Raw genomic sequence first — 19937 nt, 5'->3', positions numbered from 1 at the left:
CTTAAGGAATTTTTCAAATTAGTGGTTTGTAGTCCTTCCCAAGCCTCAGGCTTAATTGGATATGGACCTCGGTTGGGAAACACATTAGGGTCTCTAAGGCGAATAAGGACTGGGGTGGCATGAGTAGCTTTCCCGGGAATTCCCTGATCCCAAACAATTGGCTTGACCATCTCCCACACTTCTGGAGGATCGTGGGAGGCCTGCTAAGCAGGGGGAGAAGGGAGATGGGAGGTTTAACTATAGAAAATTGGCCTTCCCAATTTCACCATCAGGTCCCTTCCCAAGGGGGCAGGGCCAGAGAAGAGTGTTCAGACACACAGAGCCTTGATGCCTATGACCTGATGGGTCGAGGGGCATGTGGGGCCAGAGCCACTAGTTAAAGCAAGAGAACATAGCCGTGATAAAGTGGGTAACCTTACCTTCTGCCTCGATTTTGCCCGGGGCTCCATGAGAGAGGTGGAGAAAGTGGGAGCACAGCCAAGCCCCAGGCTTCCCCTCCCTTCCAAGTCTTGAGAAGACTGGAGGACAGGGTACTGGGAGGAGGCTCTATCACTTTTCCAGCCTTGGGGACACGTCCAATATCCCTCCTGGTTAGATGCTGGGCACGGTCCTAGAGGCCTGGATCCTGGAGGCTTCTTCCAGGGGGGCGCCCTAGAGGGGCACTCCTTAGACCAGTGACCCTCCTTGTGGCATCGAAAGCAGGTTTCCCCCACTGCCCAAGCCAATGGGCTTCCAAGGGGGCTCCCTGGAGGGGTGCTCCTTGGGTGTTTTCCTGGCCATGGCACCAGCTAAGAATTGAGTGTGTTCTCTGCCTCTAGCTCTTTCCCTGCATTTTCTTTCCTCTGCTGCAACCAGGTCTCTATTGTCGAAAACTCCAAAGGCCATCTCCGGCATTGGACCTGAGGTGCTTGGGGTCCCATGGCCAATTTCTGCAGTTTCCTCCTAATATCTGGGGCAGACTGATTAATGAAATACATGTTAGCTATTGCCGTCCCTTCAATAGAATCAGGATCCAAATTTGTATACTTCTTAATAGCTTCTACTAGCCGGGCTTGGAAAAGGGCAAGGTTTTCTTTTTCTCCCTGAGTAATCTCCCTAATTTTTTGAAAATTTATTTGCTTTTGAAATGCAGTTCTTAGGCCTTCTAACAGGCAAATTACCATATGGTCTCTCTTTTCTCTAGCCTCACTCCTTTGATAATTCCATCCTGGGTCACTACTGGGAACAGCAGCTGTTCCTGGTGGATATTTTATGGGGTTATTGCTAGCCAAACTGTCCCCAAATTTTTGAGCGTGTTCCCATATTCTCCTCTTCTCCTCAGTGGTACAAAGGTAGAGAAAAGGATATGCAAATCACACCAAGAAAGTTCAAATTGTAGGGACAAATCCCTAAAATCCTCAGTAAACTTAGTGGGATCTTCTGAGTATCTCCCCAGTTTTTCTTTAATTTGAAGGAGATCTGAAATGGAGAATGGAACATGCAATCTCCTTGTACCCAGCAGGGAGGCAGGCATTTCCCTCAGGGAAAAAGCCTTGAAGGTGCTGTGGGACCTGGAGCTTGGGGCTGAGGTAGATTAGACTGCAAGGCCAGGGCATCTGGTTGGCAGGGAGAAGATCAGCTAGTACCTGAGGAGGGGTAGGGGTCAGAGAGGGAGACACCAAAGAGACCTGAATGGGAGCCATCTCAGAGAGAGAGGCTGGGGAGAAGATATTGCCATGGGGGCAGGGCCCGAGGCTGGAACCTGAGTAAGGATTGCCTTGGGGGTAGGGCCCATGGTGATAGATGTGGCAGGGTCTGCAGTAGAGGCAGGGCATGGGGTCCCTTCGGCTGGAAATTCCTTCCTCCTTAGTAAAGGAGAAGTTAGGAGTAATTGTCAGGAGACAAACAAAATAAAACAAGAAAACAAAATATACAGAAGGTACCTGAAACTTTCCCAAACTCCCAGCGCCGAAACAATTGAAAGGATCTGGCACATGCTTCCGGATGGGGCATCCGTCTATGTCCTTCGACATGACCACTGGACCGAGAACCACCTGATGGCGTCAGGTTGACCAGGACAGCGTGGCTGTCCGACCCACTGAGACCACTGGACCAAGCTGTCCGACTGGACCGAGAACCACCTGATAGCGTCAGGTTGACCAGGACAGCGTGACTGTCCGACTCACTGAGACCACTGGACCGAGCTGTCCGACTGGACCGAGAACCACCTGATAGCGTCAGGTTGACCAGGACAGCGTGACTGTCCGACTCACTGAGACCACTGGACCAAGCTGTCCAACCCACTGGGACCTGCTGAGGTCAGGCCCGAGAAGCACATCCAAAATGTTTGGAGAGCGAGGACGGGGATTGGGAGATGGGGAGGCTCACATACCTTCAGTCTTGGCTGGAGAAGAACTTGAGATTAGCAGTGCTTCCCGGTTCAGGGAACCATAAATGATGAGGGTTTGGGGTGAGAGGTGCTCGACACCCCAAAGTACAGAAACACCCGGGTCCTGCCGAAAGAATTCGACTCAAGCCTTCTCAGCCAAGGGAAAAGAAAGTTTATTAAGAGTTAGCCACACAGGCCTGCCCCCAGAGATCCCATCCCTTGTGATGCCTGTAAGGAAAGCGGGCCAGACCAATCTGAGCTAGATTAGATCTGACCCCTTCATGGAGGCAAGATGGAGATTATATACACAAAGGTTGTGGGAGGGATTGAGGGGTGGTCTGGGGGTGGCCAGAGGAGGGGTCTAGGGAAGGACTTAAGGAGGAGTCTAAGGAGGAGCCTGAAAAGACTGGGATGAAGTCAGACTCCTGGGTGGGGAAATAGCTGAAGGCTATATGGAAATGACAACCCATAAAGGGCTGGGGTAGCAGCTAGGGTATAGATATTTTGATCAGGTTTAAGGATGGGAAACAGGATTAAGGGTGGGAGGTGGTAGGGAAGACAAGATTAAGGGTAGGAAACAGCTGGACAATAGAGGACTGGGCAAGGTAGGCATTTGGGCTTAATGGTTATAGCCTCAGGTCAAGTCCAGGTAGAGTGAGAAGATTCAAGGAGAGTTCAAGGGTTCAAGGGGTTCCCAGAGACTGTGCCCTCATCAGGGAGATTTTGGCTTTTTTAAGCTAAGATCTTTCCCAGATCTCAGTTTGTATGAGGCAACACCCATTCAGTAATTAAGGCTAGGTAAGAAAGCAAAAGATGGCCTTTTTTACCCTCTCAAAAAAGCCCTCAGGGTTTCTGGCCAGAAAGAAACAACTGCTATTTACATTCACCCTGAGCCAACAAAATCTATTATTGGCCAATCAGCTAAGCCAGAATGATTTGTGTTTAAGGCATAGTCTGGTAGCTCCATTTGAATACCAATGGATTTATCAACGCCTGATTTTTCAGAACTCTTTTTCAAGAAATTTATATTCTTTTGGGCAGAGTACCCACATGTAAGTGTATGATTCAAAATGTGGACAGAGGGAGGGAGGATGGGAAGAAGGAAGGAAGGAAGGAAGGAAGGAAGGAAGGAAGGAAGGAAGGGAGGAAGGAAGGAAGGAAGGAAGGAAGGAAGGAAGGAAGGAAGGAAGGAAGGAAGGAAGGAAAGAGGGTAGGGAGGAAGGGAGGAAGGAAGGAAGGAAGAAGGAAGGAAGAAGGAAGGATTGCTCAACTAGAACTGGCCAATTGTGTTCCCAATGGAGCAGCTACTACTACTCACATATTGTTGTTTGCCTGTTGTTCCCAAAGAGGACCAATTATATCAGGAAGGTGATGATTAATAGTTAATAGTATTATATTGGATATGCAAAATTTTAAGCAGCATTATGAGGGAAGTAATATCACAGATTGTTTCTTTGAAAGGCTGCAGGATTTTGGATTCAGAGGGCCTGGGTTCAAATTTTACTTCTGCTACTAATTACTTATGTGACTTTGGGCAAGTCCCTTATTAGCTCTGAGCTTCAGTTTCCTTGCCTATAAAATTAGGAAGATTCAACTAAGCGCTCTCCAAGAGTCCTGACATTTATAAGTCTGATATTAAGAGAGAGACATCAGTGGCACAGTGGATAGAGTGACAGGCCTTAAGTCAGGAAAATTCATATTCATGAATTCAACCCTGGTCTCGAATTCTTACTAACTGTGTGACCCTGAGCAAGTCACTTAACCCTGTTTGCCTCGGTTTCCTCATCTATAAAAATGAGCTGGAGAAGGAAATGGCAAACTAATGTTTTTTTCCATGAAAACCCCAAATGGGGTCACAAAGAGTCAGACAGGCTAAAAATGACTGAACATGATATTAAGATCCTACAAGGAAGTTCAGTTATATTTTAAAAGGTTGCTTACTGCTTCAAAGCAATAGTACATGTGATTGTATATGTTACTTTGTGGGTAAATTCTTATTAAACCAGCAAAGCTGATTTTTTTTCACTCAAAGTATTTCCAAAATGTGATAGTAATAGTGCATTATTAGACTAGGTGCTAAAGTAAATTGAATTCTATAAGAAAACTATTGCTATTTCAAGAGGTTCCCTAAATCATCTATTTTGGGAATTTGTGTGGGAATATTCCTATCTGAGATAGGCATGATTAATAATTTTTAATTTTTTCTTCAAAGATTAATGCAGTATCTGCTCTCTATGTTATGGGTAGTGATATTACCAAACATTTGCCTTAGCAATCTTAATTTCCCAGGATTTCTTGGTTTTAAGCCAAATGTACCTATTTAGAACAACATTTAAAAATTAGCACTATCACTAAATCAATGGGAAACAGAGGAGAGATCCAAAGTATTAAGAAAATATCCCTAAGTATAGTTACTGGTTTTGTCAACACACACAGAGTCAAATGTGCTATGCTAGTCTAGCTAATTTCGGTGCAAGATTGTAGTCTAGGTCAATTGGATTAAAGTTTTGGCATAGCCAGAAGTTGTACATCTCTGCTGGTCTGCAAATGCATGACTTTGGTCATGAGGAGACTGGCCAACGTAGTGTAGATGTATTGGTTCAAATTCACTATTTTCCATCAAAAAACAACATAACATTTTACATGACAGATGCTGGACAGATTTCAAAAAACAGCTGTTACTGTGAAGAACAGTTCTGAAATGGAAATGATTCAATTGTTCTGATTGTAAATATTTTATTTTAGACTCAGAACAGAGCCTTGAGTTTTAAGCTTGTCATAGATGTCCCAAGGTAGAAATGTAAAGATGCATTCACATCATTTTTCAGCTATACTGGAAGGGGGTATGTGCATACATTCAAACAGATAGTTAGATCAATAGAAGGAGTTATTGGGGCAGTGCAAGAAATATGCTGGAAAATATTTAAACAGCATCTCTCTGAAAACATGCAAAAGTCACTTTTAAGATTAATCTGCATTGTCAATATTTTTCTCCATCACTTTCTTCAGGGTAGATAATCAACAAAATTATAAATCAAATCCTGATTGCAGAGTGCACCATTTCTGATTTAACAACCAGCTCTCACGATCCAGTTCAAGTTCGCATCAGCACACTCCTAGAGAGCAAGATAGCAATGTTTTCACTTGTGTGGATATAACCATTGTGCAGATAAATGTCAGTGTACACACTACATAACAGTATAGAGAAAAGTTGAACTCATTTCCATTATGTTATTCTGACTCAAAAGCAACTGAAGAGCACAAATGATTTTGAGATGTGATTTTAAGTAAGCAACGGGGTTACCTGTGTAACTCCAAGCATCATTTCTGTTGTTTTCCTTAATATAAAAAAGGAGGCTTAGGCCACATCTGTAGTGCTGTATTTCAGAACAAGGTGTGCTTGTTCTACCAAGGATACACCAATAATTCAAGGTAATCAGCAGAGTACATTACAGGGGAAATTCTGAACCAACAAGCTGTACAAACAGAATAGCAATCAGAAGATTTAATGCATTTCTGATGTACATTTAAGGCACTGACACTGGGCCACAGATGTACATGTGTTGTGTTTTATATTGCTGAGATATGGCCTGTGAGAACCTATTATATCATATCATCATCCAAAACTACTGGGCCCAGGAAAGGAAAAATTCCATCACACATTACCCCTGCAGATGTATTAGAGAAACAAATTGTACTCGGAATTGAAAAGTCACAGGCTTATTCTGTCTTAATAAATTCCTGCCAAAAGGCTAAGTGTAAGACTAGAAATACTTCCCAAATGTTGTTACTGTATTATCATCTTTGACATCTCAAGGGCTGTTCTGAGGATCATCCAGATATCAGTTCAGAGTTCTCACAATAAATCTGTTTTTTCCTCCAAAAATCTATGCATGGTTTTTAGCCATTTTAAGTTGGCTATATGTGAGATTTAAACATCCCCTTTACTAAAGGACAGCAATTCTTATGTAACTTTGTCAGTCTGGTATTGGCATAGATACTTTTCAAATTTTATCTGTCTACTTTTATTTTGCCACCAAGATAGTCTGAAGATGCTGTTTTTCCTGGTCCCTTTGTAGCAAACTAGTTATAGAAATGATACAGCAGAATTTTTAAAAATATTACAGTAATAAGTCATTACAATGCATATGATTTTAAAATTCTGGAAAAAAAATTGACCTAATTTCCAAGTAGTAGAATCAACTGCTGCAACAGAGGCTGATCATTAAGCAAGTATTTAGGAAGACAATTGAAACGAGGGCTTTTGGAATCCTTTCTGCCCCTACCTTTCACTTTATCTCTTAAGGACAAGTGTTTTTACTATTATCATATAAACATGGCATCTATTAATATGCTTCAGTATGATGCTGATAGAATGGTTATTATAAACTCCAATGGGAAAAAGAGCTCCTCAGAGCCACTATTTTCCTACCACTCCATGGACGTATATGTGTAGGTGTAGGTGTATGTGTATGTGTATGTGTGTGCATATACATATACCTATGTATATGTGTATGCCTACCTCTACAAAGCATGTATTTTATGTATATGGATATATAAACACCTATGCATATTATAGGTCATATTTAATTGAAACTATTATTTCTATTTTTTGTTCATATAAGATATGGTAGAAAATGATTAAGCAAACTCTTGTTGAACACAATGTAAGATAAAGACCTCGAGTAGAACACTTAATTAGTCATTACGCTTAGTTTTATAATCAGTCATTTAACAATCATTCATCAAGCATCTGCTATGTGTCAGGAACTATTCTATACACTGGGGATACAAAGAAGCACCAAGGACAGTCCCTGCTCTCAAGAAGCTTTCATTTTGATGAGCGAACAACTTTGCACAAACAAAGTATACAGGGAAAATTAGAGATAAGAAAAAGAGGGAAGGAACTACCATTAAGGAGGATCAGTAAAGGTTTCTTGAAAAATGTAAGGAAGGAAGGAGTTCCAGGAATCAGGGACAGAAATGTAAGTGCCTAGACTCAGGAGATGAGTGAATTTTAGTAGGAAATATCAAGGAGACTGGTGTCAGTAAAGAACAGAATATCATTGGGGAAGAAAGGCAACATGAGGTATAAAAATACTGGAAAGGTAGGAATGGGCTAAGTTATGGAAAGTTTAAAAGGTAAATGGATTTTATATGCAATCCTGGAGGCAATAGGGAGCCACTGATATTGACTGAATAGGGGCATAATGTGTTCAGATCTGTGCTTTAGGAATATCATTTTGACATTTGAGTAAAGGATGGACTGAACTAGGGAGAATATTGAAGCAAGGAGAACGAGCAGTAATACGTTGTAATAGTCTAGGCCTTATGTGATGAGGGCCTACACCTGGAGGGTAGCAAGATTGTCAGAGTGAAGGGAGCTTGATAAAAGACATTTTATGTAGGTAGAAATGACAAGACATCACAACTGAGTGGATCTATATATCATCTATATATTTACTACCCAAATCGTAAATCTTCAGTTTAGTTCTTGGGTGATTCTTTCATATTAAATGTTTTAAAGTCACATTTGCATTTACTGTGTCAGTCACCTAAAGGGTTGTTAATATATGTTACTATGTAGCTGATGTTAAAAGATGAGTCTTCAGAAGAAGTGAAGAAGCCTAGTCCTTGAAGGAATGTCAAAGGTGATTAGGATGAACCAGACATGTTTAAAGATCCATTGAAGGAATGGGTAATAGTTAACCTGGAGAAGACATGACTGAGGGGGTATTATAATATAAATATTATCATTTAGAATGGTTATTAGACTTGTGCTGCTTGGCCCCATAAAGCAGATGTTGCAAATGGGTAACTAGGCATGTAAAGATCACTACCAATGAGAGTTAATCAAGACAGGAACAGAATGCTTGGAGACACTGAAAGTTGTCAGACAAAGGCTAGATGATCCCATTTTGGCAATGCTGTAGACATAATCATTGTTCATGTATGGAATGAATTAAATGGCCCTAAAGGTCCCTTCCAAATCTGAGATTCTGAGATTAATCCAGTTTTCCTTGGCAACACATTTCACTATTTTATTAGCAGATGGTTAAGAATATTTCTTTGTGTCTAATTTAAATTTCTTCTTCTTCAAGCTATGTCTCTCTCCTCTTATTTTTATCTTACCTATACATAAGGAGCCATGACTTTATCTTATGGTATACTAATGTAAGTACATTATACCCTTGGGCCAGGTATTCCTTGGTGCCCCTTCCCTTTCAACTTTTTTGTGTTGTCTTCCCCCATTATATTGTAAACTGCTTGAGGGAAAGGGTTGTTTTTTTGGTTTTGTTTTGTTTTCCCATTTGTTTCTTAAGCACGTAGGATAGTACCTGGCGCATGTGAGCCGCTTAAATGTTTTTTTTTAATTGAATTAGTAAAATTGTTGCAATTTTACATGAGAAAACTGAGACTCGGAGAGGGAAAATGATCTGCTTATGGCTGCATGTGTAGGAGGTATTGAAGAATTTGACTTCAGATTTAACCTTCTAAAGAATGTGTCATCTCTGGGAAAATGTGCAAAATACTTCTAATTTAGGGTTTTCTTGGTTTTCATTGACAAATGAACCTCATTACAGTATGCCATGAATGGAATTTCTTTATGAAAACTAGGATCTCTCCATGTTATCTCTCTGTTATGGGAATACTTATTAGTTCTTACCTCCTCAGGAGGTAGAAAACATATAAAGTATTAATAATCACAATTATCATTGGTATTGCTCATTGCAGACATGAACTCTTTTTTTTCAATTCTCTCATGGAATGCTTATTTATTATTGTCCAAATCCTAGTATCCCTTCAACAAAACTACAGATAACAATTAGAAATTAATTGAAACTACTATAAGCTAAAGTTTGTCTCCCTAGATAAACAAAGTTTACAGTAGACTTTTAAAAAGAATCTGGCAATATTCTTCTCAGAGAGTTGCTTATTCATGCTATATATAGAAAGTGAATACCATGCTAAATCAAAAGAAGAAGAACCCTATTATTCTATGGAAACAGGTTAATATAGGCCACCTTTATTAAATGATAAACATGAGAAGGGGAAAAAAAACTGGAAGGCTAATTTTGGGGCTATATCCCATTTTTTAGAGTAGTTTTTAATATAATAAAGAAATGGAGGTTATTTCTTTACCCAAAATAGTTATTAATTGCCTGTTATTTGCTAGGCACTGTGCAAAGTCCTTTGTATATAAAGAAAGGATTTTAAAAGAGTCCCTGCATTCAGTGAGCTCACAGTTTAGTGGGTTGTCAAACTATTATGTCATATTTTAAAATTAACATTTAAAATATTCTAAGCAGGTAATAATTTTTAATACAAATTCTTTATTATGATATGAAATATAGTCTTTGATGAAGGGAGTTTTTTTAATTGACACTTCCCCTTCCAAAGTAAAGAAAACAAATACATCCTTTCAGTAAAATTTTGATAACACTCTCTTCTTTTCCCCATACTGACCTCTTAGTGAACCAATTCAACTCTACATTGTTCTTTTCCCTTGAATCCCTAGTCTTTTTATGATATGACCAATTATGCCAAGCTAAGAGTCAACCTTGGATCACTCCCATCATTCAACACCTTCACTCTTACACTCATGCTGATGAACAAAGATGAAGAAAATAACAAAATTATTCTAACTGCATCTGATACAAAATTATGCTACACAGCCTAATCTGGGCCCTCACTGCTTGTAGGCAATCCTAGTACACCTCCCTTGTAAATTCACTGTAGCCCTCACCATAGCAGATTTTCTTAACCTTTGCATCCCTCTTCAAACCTCCTATGGCCCCTCCCCCCACTCTCTCAGATGAGAACCTCTGTCTTACAATTTTTAGAAGAAAAGACACCATTCTCCAGGATCTTTCTCTTCTCCGCTCTTCTACATCAATCACTCATATGCCTTCTCCCACTATCTCCTCTTTCACCTCCAATTTCACATGACAAAGTGGCCTTACTCTTTACCAAGGCTAGCACCCCTACTTGTTCAAACCATCCCTTTCCTCCACTAGATTGCCCCTCTCTGCCATCCCCACTTTTTCACTCATTTTCAGCCTTCCCGGTCTACTGGCTCATGGCCTTAAAAAATTCTCTTCCTAATATGCATATATATATATATATGTTTATGTGTGTATATATATATATAAGTGAATGTGTATGTATGTATATCTGTATGTGTATATATATATATATATATATATATATATATATATATATATAGAGAGAGAGAGAGAGAGAGAGAGAGAGAGAGAGAGAGAGAGAGAGAGAGGGGGACACAGGGTATGTTGAAGATGAAGGGAAGATATCTAAAAGAAATAAAATCAAATTAAGGGATGAGAGAGGAATATATTGAGAGAGGGAGATAGGGAGAGATAGAATGGGGTGGATTATCTCACATAAAGGTGGCAAGAGGAAGCAGTTCTGGGGGAGGAGTGGAGAGGGCAGGTGAGGGGGGAATAAGTGAATCTTGCTCTCATCAGATTTGGCCTGAGGAGGGAATACCATACATACTCAAATTGGGTATCTTACCCCACCGGAAAAAAGAGGGTAGAAGATTAAAAAAAAGGGGGGGGATGATGGAGGGGAGGTCAGATGGGGGTGAAGGTAATCAAAAACAAACACTTTCAAAAGGGGACAGGGTCAAGGGAGAAAATTCAATAAAGGGGGATGGGTTGGGAAGGAGCAAAATATAGTGAGTCTTTCACAACATGAGTATTGTGGAAGGGTTATACATAATGATACACATGTGGCCTGTGTTGAATTGCTTGACTTCTTAGGGAAGGGTGGGTGGGAAGGGAGGAGGAGGGAGAATTTGGAACTCAAAGTTTTAAAAACAGATGTTCAAAAACAAAAAAAAAACGTTTTTGCCTGAAACTAGAAAATAAGATACACAGGCAATGGGGCATAGAAATTTATCTTGCCCTACAAGAAAGGAAGGGAAAAGGGGATGGGAGGGAAGCGGGGTGACAGAAGGGAGGGCTGACTGGGGAATAGGGCAACCAGAATAAACGCCATCTTGGAGTGGAGGGGAGGGTAGAAATGGGGAGAAAATTTGTAATTCAAACTCTTGTGAAAATCAATGCTGAAAACTAGATATGTTAAATAAATAAATTAAAAAAAATTCCCTTCCTTAAAAACCCTCACTTGATCCTTTCTTCCCTGTCACCTATTGTCCTGTATCTTTTCTACTCTACAATATGTGTCTGCCATAGGCACCTTTTCTTTCTCTCATATCACTGTCTTCTTAGCCTCTTACATTCTGGCTTTTGAACGTATTCCATTTAAATTGCTCTCCAAAATTACAAATGATCTCTTTGTTGTCAAATTCAATAATATTTTCTCAATCCTTATTCCCTTCAAACGCTCTTCATTTCTTGACACAGTTGATCACTCTCTCCTCAAATCCATCACATTTAAAAAGTTGATTTAAAAAATGTTGAAAGGGCTGAGGGGGAAAAACCAGACACATGAATGCATTGTTGAAGAATCTCTTTATTCACCGAACAATTTTAAAAAGTAGTTTGGAACTATGTCCCAAAAGTTACTACACTCTGCATATACTTTGTTCCAGAAATACTAAAAATATCTCTATACTGAAAAGAGATCAGAGAAAGAGGAAAAGGACTGGGAAACATCAAATTTTATATAGAAGGTTTTTTTTGTGGTAGCAAAGAAATGGAAATAAAGAGATTGCCCATTATTTGGGGAATGGTTGGACAAATTATGATATACAAAGGGTGTCCCTAAAGTCTGGACACATAGGAAAAAATGCAAATTTTGAAATATTTGGAATATTGACAGACCTTAACCCCCTTGACTTCTTTTTTCTGGGGTACGCTAAAGAAGGTGTACTCAATGAAAATCACAGATGTAGCACACTTGACTGAATGCATAAAGAGTGAATGTGCTAAAATTGATGGCATTGTAGAGCTATTGCATCGAGTTCATGTGAACCTTGCAAAGAGCATCAACCTTTGAATCACAAATGATGGATATCATATTAAAGATGTTATTTGTTAATATTACAATTAAATAAAATGTTGAAAATTCCATTCATTCATTTCTTGAAAATAAGCATTTTTGCCCATGTGTCCAGACTTTAGGAACACCCATGTGTAAGTGTCATTGAATGTTACTGTAGAGAAGCCTGGTAAGATTCCATCAACTGATCTGAGGAAACAGAGCAGAAATTTGAGAACAATTTATACAACATTGCAAAGACAACAACTTTAAAAGAGTTAAAAATTGTATGTAGACACACAATTTACAGCAGCAAATAAACATGATAATCCTATGTTTGACAAGTGTAAAGACCTAAGATTTTGGGATAAGAATTTATTATTTCTTAAAAATTGTTGGGAAAACTGGTTAGCAGCATGGCATAAACTAGTCATAAGCCAATATCTTTTTTTTTTTGCAAATACACTGGTAAATGTTTACTTTCCAAAATGTCTATTTTCAGATACAGGCAGAATCACAGATCATATACTGGAGGGTGAACCACTGCCACCAACTTGCCTGGTGTGGTTGTCCTAATGGCAAAGTACAGAGAGAACTGGGGCTGGGAAAAGCAGGATGACTTCATACTCTGATTTTTAACCTTTGGAAGGAGATGTCTGTTTTAAGAAATATACATATCCAGGGGACAACAGGATATACTTTCATCCCATCATAAAGAATGGAGCCACCCAATGTCACTACTGGCTGGCTGGTCAAGGCCTTGACTCTTCCTTGCCTGAGTGGTGAGTTGGGGGAGTATACTTTCCTTCTTTCATTAGCTTCTCCTTCTGCTTCATGACTGCTCCCATGCATTCTATCATTTTCTGCCTATGCTAACATTCAATGAAATCCTCATATTCCAGTCTGCATTCTTTCTTGGCTTGGGTCAGACCAATTCCATGGGCACACTCAATGAATTCCTTTTCAAAAGCTTGGCATCAGGCTGGCATTTTGTAAGGTTGTTAAGCACTCATAATTGTCATCCATTTGTCAATATTGAACCCCAGCCTGTTTTGAATATCAAAGAATGGCATGGCTGCAGCATAGTCCAAACACCATGTCCCTTTCCTTCACAAGTTTCTGTAGTCCTACCCATAAACCAATATCTTACACCATTTACCAAGAAAAGGTGAAAATTACGAATGAACTAGATGTAAAGAGATATTTTATAAGAAAATTAGAACACTCCGGCCTCAGACACTTGGCACACTTATTAGCTGTGTGACCTTGGGCAAGTCATTTAACCCCAATTGCCCTGCCTTCCCCCCTGCAAGAAAAAAAAAGAAAAGAAAAAAAAGAAAATTAGAACAGCAAACTTTACTTATCAGACTTCTAGATAGGAGAACAATTTATGAATAAACAAGAGATAGAGTAAAGTTAGGTGTAAAACAGATAATTTCAATTACATTAAATAAAAAAAGTTTTGTACAAATAAAACAAATGTAACCAAGATCAGAAGGAAAGCAGAAAATTGGGAAAAAATTATACACAGTTTATCAGATAAAGGTTTCATATCTAGAATATATTAATTACTTTGTCAAATGTAATAGAATACAAATCATTCACCATTGATAAATGGTCAAAGGATGTGAACAGGCAGTTTTACAGTGAAGAAATCAAAATAATTTATAGTTATATGAAAAAATGGTCTAAAACATTATTGATTAGAGAAATACAAATGAAAACAACCTTGAGATGTCATTTTACACCTACCTGACTGGCTAAAATGATGAAAAGGAAAGGTGACAAATATTGGAGAGGATGTGAAAACTTGGGAAACTAATTCATTGTTGGTGGCATTGAGAAGTGAGCCAACCATTTTGAAGAGCAATCTGGAGTTGTGTCCAAAGAGTTATTAAACTACCTATACCCTTTGTTGCAGCAATACCACTAATTGGTCTATTTCTGAAGATGTTTAGGGAAAAAGGAAAAGGAACAACAATATGTTCTAAAATTTTTATAGTACCTCTCTTTGTTGTGGCAAAGAACTGGAAATCACAGGGATATCTATCAGTTGAGGAATGGCTGAACCATTTGCATATGATCATGATGGATTAATACTATGGTATAAGAAATGATGAACTCAATGACTTAAAAAAACATGGAAAGACTTGCACAAAATAATGAAGACTGAAACTATCAGAATGAAGAGAAGATTGTACACAGCAACAGCAATCTTATTTTAAGAATGACTTTGAGTGAATAAGTTATTTTGACTATTATAAATATCCAAATTAACCATAAAGAAAACTAGAAAGAAAAAAACACTATCTGCATCCAGAGAAAGAACTAATAAATAGAAGTATCTATAGAATAATTTTACACACACACACACACACACACACACACACACACACACCCCTATTTGTGTCTAATAGTAGCCATCTCCAGGGCTGGGGTGGAGGGAAGAAAAAAATTACTTAATAATTTTGTTGTATGTTTGAAAGGAATAACAAGTTGTGCATAGTAGATTTGCAGTTTCATGAACAATCATGTTTTGTATTGTACTATGTTATGGAAATGCGTGTTTTATTCCATAAATTATAAATAAAATTTAATGATGAAAAATGAGTTAAAAAGTATTGTTGATAAAGTGAACAAGTACCATTCTGGGACACTATTCCATAAATTATAAATAAAATTTAATGATGAAAAATGAGTTAAAAAGTATTGTTGATAAAGTGAACAAGTACCATTCTGGGACACAGATAATGATGCATGCTGCCTACCTTCTGACAGAGAAAGGGTGGACTTATGTTATAGCCTTAGACTTTTTTTACATGGATATGGTCAGTATAAGAATTTGTTTAACTAGACTATACTTATTTTCTACTTTTTTCTTCTTTTTTCAGTGGGGGAAGGTGGAAGAGAAAAATATTTTTGTTAAATAAAAATTAAATTTTAAAAATAATTTAAGATAGGGCATCCTTCATGTCCTATTTATTATAAAAGAAATGCCTTGCTAAGATGTGGGTGATGTATTGGAAATTGAAGGGAAAGCAAAAATATTTTTTTTCTTGATGGAAAGAGGTCAACTAGCCAAAGGAATAGTATCATATGTAATTACAAGGTATATCACACACACATATACAGATAGATAGATAAATAGATAAATATAGATATGTTTACTTATTTATTTCTGGGATGGGGCCCTAGAAATAGGTAAACCTAACAAAACTGAAAAATTGAAAGAAAAAATGAATAAAATCTAAGAAATATAATATTAAATAAACTGACATGGAAAACAAGTCAAGGAGAGAAAATCCAAAAGTTTATTCACATCTGAAAAGTATGCTCAGAAAAAAAGTCTAGATGTTTTATTTCATGAAATTATGAATGAAAATTTCCGGAAATTTTAGAACTAGAGGGTAATCATTTCCTTTTGATTCTTGATATATCTCATTTGACATATTTGTTCGCTTGTTGTCTTCCTCATTTTCTTGTAGGCTTTTTGAGCAGGGATTGTCTGTGTCTTTTAGTATCCCCAGAGCTTAATAAATATTTATTGACTGACTGACTATCCACAGGGGAATAAAAGACAATTTCTTTTTTTTTTTTTTGCAGTTTTATGGAGCTTTAATGGTTTTCTTTCAAATGGGAAAGGCCCAAGGAGAAGACAACATAAGAAGTTTTCAGTAGCACAGCACTACTGGTTCTGTTAATGCAAAAGCAGATACTTAAAAAAATTACAAGTGATTTTTAAGGCTCTATAAAGCACAGTATTTACATAAAACACCTTCCCACAAATGGAGGGGTTCCAGAGGGTTCTAGAAACTTTCCTATCAAAATAGCTAAGAATATATTAACCAATCACAGACCTCAGCACAATTAAATAGTATTAGTTTTCCCCAACTTAGCATGGTCCCAAATGAACACATTGCACACTCAAAACAACTGTCTTTCCTCTAAACTTCCCTGTTTCTCTTGATAGTGCTTCCATCATCCCAGTTACCCAAGCTTGAAACCTCAGAGACTCTTCCCTCTCCCTGAGCCCCCTGCATTCAATCAGATGTTAAGGGCTGTTGATTATACCTCCACCGTTTTTCTCACATCCATATTTTGCCTTGGAACATGATACTCAGTTTTGCTGGGTAGGTGATTCTTGGTTTTAATCCTAGCTCCATTGATCTTCGGAATATTGTATTCCAAGCCCTTCGGTCCCTTAGTGTGGAAGCTGCCAGATACTGTATTATCCTGATTGTTTTTCCACAATATTCAAATTGTTTCTTTCTGGCTGCTTGCAGTATTTTCTCCTTGACCTGGGAGCTCTGGAATTTGGCAACAATGTTCCTAGGAGTTTTCTTTTTGGGATCTATTTGAGGAGGCTATCTGTGGATTCTTTCAATTTCTATTTTACCCTCTGGCTCTAGAATATCAGGGCAGTTCTCCTTGATAATTTCTTGAAAGATGATATGTAGGCTCTTTTTTTGATCATGGCTTTCAGGTAGTCCAATAATTTTTAAGTTATCTCTCCTGGATCTATTTTCCAGGTCAGTGGTTTTTCCAATGAGATATTTCACATTGTCTTCTATTTTTTCATTCCTTTGGTTCTGTTTTATAATATCTTGATTGCTCATCAAGTCACTAGCTTCCACTTGCTCCAATCTCATTTTTAAGGTAGTATTTTCTTCAGTGGTCTTTTGGACCTCCTTTTCCATTTGGCTAATTCTGCCTTTCAAGGCATTCTTCTCCTCGTTGGCTTTTTGGAGCTCTTTTGCCATTTGAGTTAGTCTATTTTTTAAAGTGTTGTTTTCTTCAACATTTTTTTCAGTATTTTTCTGGGTCTCCTTTAGCAAGTCATTGACTTGTTTTTCATGGTTTTCTCGCATCCTTCTCATTTCTCTTCCCAATTTTTCCTCTACTTCTCTAACTTGCTTTTCCAACTGCTTTTTGAGCTCTTCCATGGCCTGAGACCAGTTCATGTTTTTCTTGGACGCTTTTGGTGTAGGCTTTTGCACTTTGTTGACTTCTTCAGGCCATATGTTTTGGTCTTCTTTGTCACCAAAGAAAGATTCCAAAGTCTGAGAATGAATCTGTGTGTGTTATCTCTGCCTGGCCATGTTCCCAGCCAACTTACTTGACCCTTGAGTTTTTCGTCGGGGTATGACTGCTTGTAGAGCAAAGAATACTTTGTTCCAAGCTTGAGGGGATGTGCCGTTGATTTCAGAGCTATTTCTATACAGCCAGCTCTATCACCCCAGCACTCCTCCTTCCTCAAGAACCACCAACCCGGAACTGACACAAATCTTCAGCAGACTCTTCACTCCTGCTCTGATCCACCACTTAATTCCTCCCAACAGGTGGGCCTGGGGCCGGAAGTAACTGCAGCTGTAGTTCTGTAGCTGCACCACCCCCGCTGCCCCTGGGGCGGTGGCCGAACCTCAAACTCTGCCCCCCGCAGCTTTTCCCACTAACCTTCTCTGTTGTCTTTGGTGTTTGTGGGTTGAGAAGGCTGGTAGCTGCCACAGCTCACTGATTCAGGGTGCTAGGGCCTGTTCTGCCTGGCTCCTGGTCTGGCTGGTCTTGCTGCCTCCCACACTGAGCTCCGCTCCCCTCCACTCCGTGCTCGATAGACCTCATCCAGCGACCACTCAGACTGTCCTGGGCTGGATCCCTGCTTCCTTCTACTATTTTGTGGGTTCTGCAGTTCTAGAATTTGTTCAGAGCCATTTTTTATAGGTTTTTGGAGGGACGTGGTGGGCAGCTCACACAAGTCCCTGCTTTCCAGCTGCCATCTTGGCTTCACCCCCAGACTAAAAGACAGTTTCTTCTCTGCTTCTCTAATCTATATATGAAGTGACATTTTTAAAAATTCTTAGTCAAGTACTCACTTAGAACTTACCTTGCTATATGGTGTGAGATGTTAGTCTTTCACTAATTTCTGCCATATTGTTCTCCAATTTTCCCAGCAGTTTTGGTTCATCAAACACTAAGCTATTATGATCATTGTCTTTGTTTCTATATGTTATATATTTAATCTGATCCACGGACTCCTCCATTTTTAGCAAGTATAATTGTTTTTGTTATTGTTTTTACATATTACTATTTTGTAGTAGCTTTGAGATCTTCCTTTCTACTTTATTTTTTGCTTTTTTTACTTTGTTTTCCTTCAGATCAATATTATTTTTTTCTATGTCTATACAATATTCCTTAGGGATTTTCATTGGTATACTACTGAATAAATATATTTACTTATTAGCTTTGTGATTTTTATCATGTTGGCTGTGTCTTTCAAAGATCTAATCCGACAATGATCTAATCAAAAAGGCCCTCACTTGAGGACCTAGAGGGCCATATGAGACCTCGAGGCCATAGGTTCCTCACCACTGATCTGATGTTTCTCTAATTTAGGTCTAACTTTATTTTTACAAAGAGTGTTTTATAGTTATGTTCACACAATCCATGGTTGCATCTGTACTAGCAGATATTTTATTGCTTGTATAACTATTTTGAATGAAATTTATCTTTATACATCTTCTTATTGTGTTTTATTCGCTATACATAAAAATGGTGACCCAAATCTGTGAACGGAAAATAGAGTTGTCCAGTAATTAGTGCCAGCTACACCAAGTGCTGCGAAGGGTCTCCTGTAATTGTTTTCTCAGCAGTTGACTGATTCCTTTACTGTTTCTGGACTGGGAGCTTCCAAAGTTGCTTGCCCTGCCCACATGTGTCCAACCAAGGCCCCTAGCTGGTGCTCCTGTAGCATACTGGGCTGACTCTGTGTTATAGACCTCTCTTGATGACTTCCTAAGTTTTCTTAACTGCAAAAAATGTCTCACTCTGACCCTTTGTTGGCTATGACACTGAAAAATTTGATTTAAGAACTTATTTTAAAGTTGTTTAGAGGGGAACATTGGAAAAGTTCAGATTGATAGCTGCCTGTAATGTACCATCTTGGCTCTATCTTCTAATCCAATTTTAGGGATGGATTTATTTCTTGTGAATAGCATACACTTCACTGCTTTCTAGTAAAGTTCATGTAACTTAGTAGGGGATTATGAGGACATAATAGTTATAATTATTAAAAATATTATTCTTCCATTTTTGATAAATGTATATCTTGGTAATAGTTTACAATAGTTTTTTGTATCCTCTGTTTCCAATATTTGTTGAATTCTCCAGGACATATTGACATTTATATTAATTTCCCCAAGAATTATAATCTATTGGTTTGAAAAAGAAGGGACATTTCTGATTTTTTTTCAATTTCTGGCAAACCAAGTAACATCACGCTAGACATTTAGTCTGTGTTAAATTTTGGCAATTTGTACTGAGAGATCATGCAAATTCTACTATATTCTTATATTCATGGATTAATAAATCTGAACTGTATAAGGATAAACTTTGTGTAATTTAACATGAAAGGAAGTTGGTTTTGAATGTCTTTCAAAAAACTGTTCCATTTCTTTTACCTCTTCTTGGTCATTGTTATAATCATAATTATTTCTTTCTCATTATTTTCAATGGAAATGAGAGTTAATTAGCTCTAAAGCAATTCATTACTCAGCTCTTTTTCTTTTATACTCAATGTTCTGCAAATTGTTAGAAGGTAGTTAAAATA

General features: G+C 38.4%; 1 pseudogene; it reads right to left on the bottom strand.

Moving 5' to 3' along the window:
* Positions 1-13086: 13086 nt before the first annotated feature.
* LOC118834438 lies at positions 13087-13407 on the bottom strand (annotated as a pseudogene).
* Between the last annotated feature and the right edge of the window lie 6530 nt (positions 13408-19937).

Source organism: Trichosurus vulpecula, chromosome 1, assembly GCF_011100635.1.
Source record: "Trichosurus vulpecula isolate mTriVul1 chromosome 1, mTriVul1.pri, whole genome shotgun sequence".
In the NCBI taxonomy this organism is placed as follows: Eukaryota; Metazoa; Chordata; class Mammalia; order Diprotodontia; family Phalangeridae; genus Trichosurus; species Trichosurus vulpecula.
The sequence above is the reverse complement of the archived record's forward strand: the minus strand, read 5'-3'. Positions and strand labels throughout refer to the sequence as shown.